The sequence below is a fragment of the Rattus norvegicus genome, chromosome X, assembly GCF_021556685.1.
Source record: "Rattus norvegicus strain SHRSP/BbbUtx chromosome X, alternate assembly SHRSP_T2T, whole genome shotgun sequence".
Taxonomy (NCBI): domain Eukaryota; kingdom Metazoa; phylum Chordata; class Mammalia; order Rodentia; family Muridae; genus Rattus; species Rattus norvegicus.
The window spans coordinates 77,889,293-77,901,969 of NC_141554.1; the positions used below are offsets into that span (position 1 = coordinate 77,889,293).

Genomic DNA, 12,677 nt, shown 5'->3' on the forward strand with positions numbered 1-12,677 from the left:
AAATGGTGTAATTCTATTATAATCATAAAAATAAAAGAAATATTCAAAGAAATTAAAGTACATGTTCTCACTACTAGTGAAAGACCCCCTCCCAGAAAGGGAATTGTACAAGCCCAAGGCCCTCAACTATAGAAGTAAAAAGTAAGTTTTTAGATACACAGACTCAAAACTAAAATAAGCCTGGGAAAGTTCAGATGTGTCCAAGCTTTGTGAGACAAGCTGACCCATCATTTAGACGAAACAGACCATAAAAGAAAACAAAATGCAGAAACCAGACTAAAATATGGGCATTGCTCCATGGGCCACCTGGCAGGGAAAAAGAAACAGTCCCTGACCCCCCGGGAGACCCGACCACCATGTACTTTTTGCTAACTCACTGTTATGATTATAGCCAAAATAGGTAACATACACGTATGTCTCATTTACTCCACCAATCACATCCCTGTAACCATGCATCTGCTTCTGTAAGCCTGTTTCTGCTCTCCAATACACTATAAAAACCCGTCCCTGGTTCTGTTAGGCGCGCCAGTCTTCCGAATTGACTGAGACGCCCACAGATACCTGTGCTCCCTGATCAATAAAAATCCTCTTACTGATTACAGCCTGTGGACTTGGTCTGGTCATTGGGCTTGAGGATCTCCCTCCTGAGGGAAGATTCTCTCTGAGAGTCTTACATATGGGGGCTCGTCTGGGATCGGAGATCCTCTGCCCAGAGACCGCCGACCACCCACCGGGAGGTAAGCTGGCCAGTGTTTGTCTTGTCCTGTCTTGTCTTGCTTTGTGACTTGTTCTGTAAATGCTTAGTTACTTGGCTTGGGTCTAGACCGTTTGTATTTGGGCAGGCCAGAGAAGGAGCTGACGAGCTCGGACTTCTCCCCCGAAGCCCTGGAAGACGTTCCAAGGGTGTTTGGAGCCCGGTTTTTCGGGGCTCAGCCTGTATCGGAAGGATACGTGGTTTTGGGTTGGAGGAGAGAGGAGAGAGCCGGATCCACTGAAGGATCCGGACCCTTGTCGCCTCTGTCTGAATTTTTGGTTTCAGTTTGACACCAAAGCCGCGCGGTGCGTCTGTCTGTCTGACTGTTGGAATTGTTTGTCTTCTTTGTGTCCTAATTTTCTTTGAACATCTGTGGAAATTGGTTATAGGATTCTTTGTCTTGGTCTTGTTTGTCTGGGTTGTTTTCTGTGGTATTGTCCAGTGTCTTTTTGACTTTTGTTTCGTTTTTGGACTTTGGATAGAAGACTGTGTTTAAAAACTTGGACTGACGACTGTGTTTAAAATCATGAAACTGTTTGCTTTGTTTGTCAAGGAGTTTTACTTGGTCCTCTTGGTGCTTAACTTGGAAATAATTTGCTTGAGAAAAATTGTTTTCTGCCGGGGAGTTTTATCTTTCTCTCTTAAGCCTCCTCCCCAAGGAGAGATGCCCCTCCCTTTGCTCCCCTTGTCCAGTCTAGCTGCTGTTAACAGTTGTGTATGAAGAACTCCAGGTTAGTGAGTGACCCTGTCTGAAGCAGGTATTAACAAGAGCCTGAAAGCTTTACCTTAGATCCTGAAGAAAAATTCTCCCTGTTGCTTAAACATTCACAGCTTCTAAGGAAGGGACAGCACAGAGTAGAAAAATATAGGGGCTGAGGGTGACAAGCATGCAGGCCTGCTAGCAAGCTGCAGGCTGCGCGTGGGCAGTGGCGCAGCTCAGGCCAAGTCAGCGTAAGAGGAGTTTCAAGGTGATGAGGCCGGCCGGGGTTGACGCTTTGACAACAAAAAGATAATATAGAGTTAGTGGTTGTTTTATGAGACTTTTGGCCCTGAAAAAAAAAATAATTCCAGTTGCTGCCTTCAGTGGCCAGATCTTCAACACTTGCTCACAGAAGGAGAGCGTTCATTAAGAGAAGTTCTTTAAGGAAGCCTGCCTTATCTGCTGGCCCTATTCCAAGAGAGGAGTTGATCTCCAACATTAAATAACCTTCCCTGTTAGTCATCATTGACATGGAGAGTGCCTTTGATCCTATCCCTTCAGCAGCCAGTTCCTACCCCTGTGGTCAAAATGCCCCAGGTTGGGGGGCAGAGAAGCCCCTGAGATAGTTTCGTAGGGAATCTGCAACAAACTGTGAAGAACTTTGTTTTGCCAGTCAAAATTTAGAATTCAGGCTTTGGCTGTGGCCAAGGTCAGGATTAATGTTTTCTTTTCCATGGGCCTTTAGCCCACTGAGACAGTTTGGTAAAGGGCTGCTACTGAGGTCCTGAAAGTCCCAGGTGAACTGGTTACAATTCTTTTGTCAGCCACTTGGCATCTAGCACCCAGGTCCTAACCATCTCTCCATTCTTTTGTTATTAGTTCTTAAGTCCAGAGAGATAGTCGGTAACAGATCAGCTCCCTCTCTGCTTGCCGTTCTGTTTCACAGACACAAAGCTTGTGCTTATTTTTACAATGGCCTTTTTGTCCCAAAAAGTCCTCCTGGTTTAGCTGTGTGACTAAATGCTATTTGTCCTCTTCAGTGGACCTCTATTCTCTAGATTCTCTTCTTGTTTTCTCACCATCCCATTTGAGATGCTTGTTAGTAACTGTTACAGGTTTTCTTTACCACTGAGGAAAGACGGAATCCTACTGGAGGCCAGAAAGAATGTTCCAGACATGGATGGAAGACCCTCACTCCTGACTGTTGACTTGAATACGCCTAAAGGTAGGAAGTGCTCCAGGTCTGCCGCCAGACTCCAAGGGTGGGTCTCCGAGGGGCTGGAAAATGCCCCACCAATCTGGCTAAGGAAAAGATATAAAGAGAAAAAGTTACAGAAATTTAAAGGGTTAAGCTAAGTTGCTGAGAGTTAGTGTAAGTTGCAGAGAAAATAAAGTTAAAGTGTGGTTAAGTGGACAGCATCTAATAGCTGTAGAGGAAGATACAGAAGATATGAGAGAGACTAAAGAAGAGAAAGAGAAAAGAAGGTAAAAAGAGCAGGAAGCTAAGGAAGAAAAGAAGAAGCTAGAGAGCTAAAGAGGGATAAAAGATAGGAGAGGAATATATACTGGCCACAGTAGTTAGGGAACCTAGGAAGACAGTACCTGGCAACAGAAGAGAATTCCTAGCTAAAGATCAGTGTGCCTATCGCAAGGAAAAAGGACACTGGGTCAGGGACTGCCCCAGAAAGAACAAGAGGGGCCTCTCCAGCAGCCTGGAAGGCAAGCCTCTTGGTACTAGAGTGCTGGCTATATACAGAGATAGAAGGGAAGTGTGGATACAGGGACCCAATGCTCTGCGCTCCTATTCCCCCCTAGTGGGGCCAATATCCAAAGACCTTGAGTGCAAGGGGCTACTGGCAACGAACAAAACTCATGGACTACCCGAAGAACAGTGGACCTTGGCATGGGCCGGGTATCCCACTTGTTCCTTGTGATTCCAGACTACCCCTACGAGTCTAAACCCTACAACCCTGCTCCTGGACCCCGACCTAGACACCCCCCTTCATGACTGTCAGCAGGAGCTCACTAAAGAGTGGCATAAAGATCAGACTCATCAGCCAGCAGAGGGGGTAGATGTCATCTGGTTCATAGAAAAAGATGGGCTGGGACAGCAGTGGTAGATAGAAACAGTCATTTGGGCTCAGGCCCTACCAGAAGACACCACTACTCGGGGGGTAGAGCTCGCTCCCCTCACCAAAGCCCTTGAGCTGAGAAAGAGACTTAACATTTATGTGGACAGCAGGTATGCCTTTGCTACAGCCCATCAGCAGAGGGGCCTGCTGACATCTGAGGGCAAGAAAAAAAAAGAGATTCTGGCTCTGTTAAGGGCCCTCCATGACCCAGCCAGGCCGAGGAAGAGACTCTGGTACACCTCAACGAGAAAGAAGATCCTGCTACAAAAATAGGCAGAGGCCATGGTAAAACAAATGCATCAATGGACTCACTTAGGGGTAAGCAAACTCATCCAGATGTTTTCAAAAACTAAATATTATATCACAGGTCTCAAGTATCTCGTGGAACAGATTCACTGATGTATACCATGCCAAAAGATAACTGTTTTCAGGAAAGTTGACTGTGGTAGGAGGCTCCGTGGGGAACAACCTGGATCCTACTGAGAAGTGGACTTCACAGAGATAAAACCAGGAAAATATGGTTATAAATGTCTCCTAGTGTTTATAGATGTCTTTTCAGGAATAGGTAGAAGCTTTCCCCACCAAGCAAGAGACGGCCTCAATAGTCATCAAGAAGATACTAGAAGAAATCTTCTCCCTGTTTGGAGTGCCCAAGGTAATTGAGTCAGACAATGGCCCTGCCTTTGTTGTCAAGGTAAGCCATGGTGTGGCCAGGTATTTAGAGGTCAATTAAAAATTATATTACATCTACAGACCTCAAAGTTCAGGACAGATAGAGAGAATAAATAAAATTTTAAAAGAGACCCTGACCAAATTAACCATGGAGACTGGCACTGACTGGGTGACACTCCTTCCCTCTTGTTCTTTTCAGAGCAAGAAATACCTCTTCCAGATTCAGCCTTACCCCCTTTGAGATCTTATATGGGGCCTCAGCTCCCCTGACTGTATTAGATGATGTTACTGAACCAACATGTCATAGTAATAATGATTTGTATGCCAAGCTAAAAGACCTACAGGTGATACAGAAAGAAATCTGCTCACAGCTGACAGCAGCCTATGCCCCGGGGACCCCTGAGACATCTATCTCATCAGTTCCAGGTCGGAGACTACAGCTACACTGAGCCCAGACACTCGAGCCTCGCTGGAAAGGACCATACCTGGTGCTGCTGACCACCCTGACAGCCGTCAATTCTCAGCCCTCACCAACAGCGTACTAGCTGTTGGGGCTGAGAGCTGGGACCTAGAGGGACACTCAGATCTTCAAAAAGCTCCCTAGACTTAAGTGACTGGGAGGTTGCTATAATGCTTACTTGAGGAGTGTGTTTTAAAAACAAGAATTTCATGTTTGCCTGTTTGCCCTGGGTTCCCTTGGAATAGGTGTAAGGATAGGCTTGATTTTTATTGCAAATGATGTAACATTACATATGTTAGTACTCCTAACACTTCTTGGGACTGTGCCTCAGGGATCACAACCTATATAAGTTTAGAAGTTCTAAAAGACCTTGGTGTATAGGTTCAGATAGTGTCCAGACTGGAATCCTGATGCTAAAGACTTAATAAGACACAAAAGAGAGTTAAAAATTATTTAAGGCTATCTAGGTGCTACAAGGACAGCACAAGGACATCTGCTGTTGCCCTACAATACAAGGCTTATAGAGAATTCAGAACTGCCATTGACTCAGATATAAAAAATAAATAAAAAAGACTTTTTAGCTGACCTCCAAGAACACCTAACCTCCCTCTCAGAGATAGTCCTTCAAAATAGGAAAAGATTAGACCTGATATTCCTTAAAGAAGGAGTCTGTGTGCTACACTAAAAGAAAAATGTTGTTTCTATACAGATCAGACAGAAATAATAAGAGATATAGTCTTTCAGTCATTCAAACTTTTATGCTGAGACAACAGTATCAGATGGTACAAAAAAAAAAACAAAAAAACAGAGGTACCTTAATCAAGTTGAGTGGAAGATTCCACTCAAAGACAAAAAGAACATGGGGGAATGAAAGACCCCCTCCAAGAAAGGGAATTGTACAAGCCCAAGGCCCTCAACTATAGAAGTAAAAAGTAAGTTTTTAGATACACAGACTCAAAACTAAAATAAGCCTGGGAAAGTTCAGATGTGTCCAAGCTTTGTGAGACAAGCTGACCCATCATTTAGACGAAACAGACCATAAAAGAAAACAAAATGCAGAAACCAGACTAAAATATGGGCATTGCTCCATGGGCCACCTGGCAGGGAAAAAGAAACAGTCCCTGACCCCCCGGGAGACCCGACCACCATGTACTTTTTGCTAACTCACTGTTATGATTATAGCCAAAATAGGTAACATACACGTATGCCTCATTTACTCCACCAATCACATCCCTGTAACCATGCATCTGCTTCTGTAAGCCTGCTTCTGCCCTCCAATACACTATAAAAACCCGTCCCTGGTTCTGCTAGGCGCACCAGTCTTCCGAATTGACTGAGACGCCCACAGATACCTGTGCTCCCTGATCAATAAAAATCCTCTTACTGATTACAGCCTGTGGACTCGGACTGGTCATTGGGCTTGAGGATCTCCCTCCTGAGGGAAGATTCTCTCTGAGAGTCTTACACTATTATTAAGTATCCCCTACACATTCTTAAATGGCTGCAATTAAATTAAGAAAAAATACCAATCGGAAATGAAAAGTTATAATTTTTTTTAAAAACTAACACAATTTATGTGTATTAAAATCCAAAGACTCTTTAAACTAACCTAATAGCAAATAGAGAACCAAGGCTACTGAATACATAATAAACATACTAAGTTAATTGCATCTACAGAATACTGATGAAAGAAATTAAAGATCAAAATTAATGTAGATGCTTATTTGCAAAAAAATAAGAAAGATACATAATGCGAAGATGACAGTTCTTCGAAAGTTCTTCTATAGAATCAATGGGACTCTATTAAAAACAATTAGGAGTCTTTCTTTTTAGCTTCAGACAATTTGATTCTAAAATACACATGAAAATTTCAAGGAAATATAATGGATAAACTACATGAAAAGAATGAAGTTGGTGAACTCCTGTGATTTTAAGGCTCAATATAAGCTTACAGCAATAGAGACAATGGGGTATTTGTGAAAGAATATACATATAAATTAGTGGAACAGAAGAGATACCAACAATAGATGTATAAAAATACAATAAACTTCTCTTGGACACATAGACAAAAGAATTTTAATCAAGAAAGGAAATATTCTCCAGCAAATGTCATTGGAAAAAATACTGCAGTGTATAAATGCTGTCATGGCTCCAGCTGCATATGTAGTAGAGGATGGCCTTGTTGGGCACCAATGGGAGGAGAAGCCCTTTGTCCTGCCAAGGCTGGACCTCCAGTGTAGGGGAATGTCAGGGTGGGGAGGAAGGAAGGGGTGGGTGGCAGAACACCCTCATAGAAGAAAGGGGAAAGGGGATAGGATAGGGAGTTTATGGATGGGAAACTGGGAAAGGGGATAACATTTGAAATGTAAATAAACAAAAATAAGTCATGTGTTGTTTTTTGCAGAGGTAAAGGTGTAAGATAGAAAAAATACAGAAATATTTTATTAGCCTTGGGTCAGAAAAATAATTCTCAAATAGGACAAAGAAAACAACAAACAACAAACAATTGAAAGGGAAAATTATAAAAATTGTTTTCATCAAATTTAAAGTTTATACTTTTGAAGTTGTTATAATAAAGCTTTATAAGGCAATAATTTTTTTGGGAAATTTTCCACTTATGCTCATTGGAGATACCAGCATATGTTTACAATTTTCATACTGTTAATGTCTAGTTTTAGAATTATGGCAATTCTGGTCTCATAAAATGAGTTTGGAAGCGTTTTCCTCTTTTAAATATTTTGCAAAACTTTGAGAAGGATTGGCATTAGTTTCACAAATATGTTTTTACAAGTCTCCAATGAGGTTATCAGAACCAGGAGATTGATGATTACTGATGCAACCTTACTCATTATTAGTCTTTCTAATATTTCCCCTTCTCCATTTTTCAATCATAAAGTTGGATTTGAGAGGCTAGAAGAATATCTGAGTTGGTACAGAGTTTTGTTAACATTCACAAAGCCCCAAATTCCATCCTTATTGTCCCATAAAGATGGGCATGGGATGTAAGCCCATAACCCCAATACTTGGGAGCTAGAGGCAGGAGGATCAATAGTTTAAGGTCATCTTCAGCTCTATAGTATATAGTATGCCTTTAATTTATAGATCAATTAAGGAAAATTGCCATGTTAATAATATTAAATATTCTGATTCCTGAAAATGGAATGTCTTTATATTTATTTAACTCTTCAAGTTTTTCAACAATGTCACACCATTTTCAATATAAAATCTTGTTCTTTCTTTGTAAAATGTATTCTCAGGTACTGTCGTTTCCTCAATTTTATTTTCAGAGTTCTTATTGGTAGTGTATAAAATAGTTGATTCTTTCACATTGATGTTTTATTCTGTGCTTTCCGAACTTAGTTTTTGCATTAATAGTTGTTTCCTGCTTTCTTAGGAGTTTACATATACAAGATTATTCCATATGCAATAAAGGTAGTTTTGACTCTTCCTTTCCAATATGGATGCCCTCTAAAAACGACCAGAGATTATACATCTAAATTTAATGTGTGAGACTTCCATTAGTATGATACCAAAGATAGACACCAATGCTAGACAGGAAACTAAAATTATAGTCCATTGCTAATGATGAATCCTGTGATACAAAAGTCTTGAAAAAGCAAAATTCAACATCACATATAAAGAACTGGAAAGTATAATTTGGTGACATTTATTTGTAGAACTCTAAAAGTGACTCCACATAGAGAAATATAGTAATATTATATACCACATGAAAAGAACTAAAGAAAGCCCCACATGTCTACCTCAATTAATGTAATAAAAATAACACTCAACAAATTGGTAATAGTAGGAAACGACTTGAGTGTAATAAATACATAATGTATGAAAAGCTCATGACCACAGTTTTGACCAGCAACAAAAGACTGAACAATTCATCTCTAAAATCAGGAACAAGAAAGAGATATCTCTTTTAATTTCTCTTCAACTTATTGTTAGAAGCACTAATTGGGCAAGCAAAAGAAATACGTCCTCTAAAATGGAAAGGAAGGAGTAAAATTATCTGTGTTTGTAGGACACAGTGTTATACAGTCAACACTAAATATTTAGCACATAAACTTAAAACTCAGGCTACAAAGTTTGAGATGCCAAAATCTGTTCTGCTTCAATCCACTAATCATGAAGAATCGGAAAACAATTTCACTTACGATAGCCAATGAAGAGTAGTTCTAAGATTTGAAACACAGACTAAAAACTCACAAATTGGACTATGTAAAATAAATTAAAAATATGAATTCTGTCAATGCTCCCATGAAGAAGAGTTTTGTACCAAATTAGAAATATTTAAGGTAGTTAGAAAACTATTTCAGCAACAGAGACAACTGAGTGTGTTGTTGGGGTAATAGTGCTATTGGTGAACTATATCCTCTGATATTTTACCCAATACATATGTATTGACCAGTTTTGGTGCTTAAAGTTACAGTTACTATATGAATGGCAGTCTATATACTCATGGACTTTTTGATACTTCAGAGAAATAGTATTGTGCTTTCCAAGTTATCCACAGATATGTTTTACTTCTCGTCTTCTTTTCCTTTAGTTCATAATCCCATTTGAAAGCATGAAACAGAAGTGTATGCCTAAGGTAGCAGAACACTTTGGTTTTGCTTGTTGGAATGTAAACTTAGAGATGACTTTCCCTATGGTAGAGAACCTTGCCAAAAACAAACAGGCCTATCCCTTCAGAGACTGTTGAAAAGCTGGCCTGCAATCTGAAGGCTCTCAAATATGTGGCATGTTCTTCATTCCCACAAAAACACAGAGAAAGTTTTTAATAAAGCAATATTGGTATTTGTAAGCCCTCTGGATCCCAAGAAAACCTGGAGATGTGTACTGCTATAACTTTAGAGCCTTTTCTGCACAGATGGTGTCAGCATTATAATAAAGCTTCAATCAAGGTAAAGATTAAAAGCCAAAATTCATTTTTGTTATAGCAACAAATGACCTCACCCTAGCTACCCACAGGCATCCATGTGAGACAAAGCTTATAGGTGGAAACCCCCTTCCTCCTAAAAATATTAATTTTGAGTAAACATGTGTTGCTCTAGAAAGATTATTACTATATGTTTTGTTGTTTAAAAGTTAGATGTGAGTCTTAGTTTCAATGACTGTGATTAAAAACCAAGATCACGCGAACTTAGAAAGGGCTCTTTTCAGCTTACAAGTCTCTGGTCACATTTAGTCACTGAGGGAAGGTCACCTTAGGAGCTCAAATACAGCAGGAAGCTAGGGGCAGAAACTGAAGCACAGCTGTAGAGGAGTGCTGCTTACTGGCATGCTTTTCGTGCCTTGCTCAGACTGCTTTTCTATGCTTAGGCCTCTGCCTCAGCCCCTACCCTACATTTTAATTATTTCTTTTCCTTTTTGAGATCATAATGTAATTATACCACTTCTTCTTTCTCCTCCCCCCAAACCTTCCCAAATACTCTCCATGCTCTTTTCAAATGTATGGTCTCTGCCCTACTAACGTGTATGTGTTATATGTGTATATGGATATGGATATTCCTAAATACAATGTTCCCCGTCTGTATCATGTTACTTGTACATATGTTTTCAGGGCTGACCATTTGGTATTGGATAACTAATTGTCGTGGTCTTTCCTGGGAAAGACTTTCTTCCACTCTTAGCACTCCTTAGTTGCCTGTAGTTCTTTGTGTAGCTATAGATCTATGGGCTTTCCCCTGTCCTCTCAGGCATGTCTATTGGTGTTGTCTTTGCTCAGATCATGTTAGGCAGTCATGTTGGTGAGGCTTTATAGGTGTAGCTTCTAACCTTTCTAAGAGACACAGCAAACTCATCTGATCCTTGGGCTTTTACAATCTTTCCACTCTTCTACAATGTTTCCTAACTCTTAGGTGCCATTGTATTTTAGATGTATTCATTGGGGCTGGGCTCTAAAACTCGCCCTTTCTTTTGGTTGCAGTTTTCCATAATGAGCTCTGTGGCAAAGAGAAGTTTACAAGATGTGGAGTAAGAACTAAATTTATCTATGGATGTAAGAGCAGGTATTTAGAGTGTAGTTAGAGATTATGATAATTTTTAGTAAAGTGCTGGTTATAGGTTCTCTTTCAAGATCCATGACTTTATTAATCCTAGATAGTTGTTCATATTTTCATTTTTCCTAATGCTGTAGGATAGAATTCACTCTATTTGTTCTTTGTTATTAGATACAGTTTTTTTTCTTCTCAGAAACTATTAGGTTATAAAAAGTCTCTTGTGTTTTCATTTGGATGAAAGCTTTTAGGCTGAAGAAATAGTGCCCTTCTCAGGTATTGATTATTTCACTTTTAGAACATGAGATATTTGTCTGTGGCATAATAAGACAATAGTCTTTTATAGTTTCAGTATTAAAGGTAGTTTCAGGAAACCATGTGGGATCCTTCTATTTTCAACAGGTGATTAGACATTTGCTACTACTTCTTTCTGACAGGCTTAGTAGATTATGGAGTTCAGTCTACCTTTTTACAGGTTAACTACAAACTCATTGTTTTAATAGATAAAGGCTTCATTTAGCTTACCTATTTCTTTTTCTCATATAGATATGGATGCATATGGGATGGACCAGTCACCCAGAGGTGAGGCAGTCTCTGGATGGACTTTCCTTCAGTCTCTGCTCCATTCTTTGTCCCTGTATTTCTTCCCGTGAGTATTTTGTTCCCCTTCTATTTTTTCTTCATATTCGCTTATGAGCCTCACTTTATTATTTATAAGATATTTATTTTTTATTGGATATTTTTATTTATGTTTTAAATGTTATCTCTTTTCTCAGTTTCCCATCCCAACCCCCCCATCCCATTCCCCCTCCTCCTGCTTCTGTGAGGGTACCCCACCCCCAATGAAGGACTGATGCATCCATATTTTGGTCTTCCTTCTTCTTGAGAGTCATTATGATCTGTGAACTGTATCTTGGGTAATTTGAGCTTTTGGGCTAATATCCACTTATCAGTGAGTGCATACCATGTGTTGACTTTTGTGACTGGGTTAGCTAACTCAGGATGATATTTCTAGTTCAATCCATTTGCCTATGAATTTCATGAAGTCATTGTTTTTGATAGGTGAGTAGTACTCCATTGTGTAGATGTACCACATTTTCTGTATCCATTCCTCTGTTGAAGGGCATCTGGGTTCTTTCCAGCTTCTGGCTATTATAAATAAGGCTGCTATGAACATAGTGGAGCATGTGTCTTTGTTATATGTTGGAGCATCTTTTGGGTATATTCCTAAGAAAGATATAGCTGGGTCCTCAGGTAGTGCAATATCCAATTTTCTGAGGAACCTGCAGACTGATTTCTAGAGAGGTTGTACCAGCTTGCAATCCCCTCCCACCAACAATGGAGGAGTGTTCCTCTTTCTCCACATCCTTGCCAGCATCTACTGTCACTACCTATTTCTTTTTGAGTGATTTTTGGAAATTTTTTTTTTACCTTTAGAAGACTTGATTTGGTGAGGATTGAATGTCTTTTCTCCAAAAATTCAGTTGTCCTGTTTTTAGTGGAAATTCTTTGAGTTTTTTCTCAGATAATAAGGTCTTGGTTGCTGGCTTGTTGTATATTTCTTTTATTATTTTGAAATATGTCTCTCGAATACCTACATTCTCTCGGACTTTTATCATAAAGGGATATCATAAATGGTTGTCAGAAACCATTTCTGTGTTAAATGAGATGACTATGCAGTTTTTGGTCTTGAGTCTATTTTTGTGATAGATAACATTAAGTGATTTATGTATATTGAACTATCTCTGCATCTATGGAATAAAGCCTACCTTATCAAGGTGAATAAACTTTTTTATGTACTTTTGTATTCTTGCAAGTATTTTATTTAGAATTTTTACATCTGTGTTCATTAGAGTTATTGGTTGATTATTTTCTCTTTTTTATCAGAGTTTTGTCTGGTTTTGGTATCAGGGTAATCTTGGCTTCATAGCCAAGTTTGGAAGTCTTCCTT

General features: G+C 39.6%; 1 long non-coding RNA gene across 5 annotated transcripts; it reads left to right on the plus strand.

Annotated features, from left to right (window-relative positions):
* Positions 1-522: 522 nt before the first annotated feature.
* Positions 523-6,110, plus strand: LOC147998269 (uncharacterized). 5 transcript variants are annotated; one of them, XR_015647015.1, is made up of 4 exons: positions 523-737; positions 2,558-2,679; positions 3,781-4,241; positions 4,679-6,110. It is a non-coding gene; the product is annotated as an uncharacterized LOC147998269 (long non-coding RNA). The 5 variants fall into 5 exon arrangements; XR_015647016.1 differs by having other exon boundaries at positions 4,146-4,241; XR_015647017.1 differs by having other exon boundaries at positions 2,570-2,679.
* Positions 6,111-12,677: the final 6,567 nt, after the last annotated feature.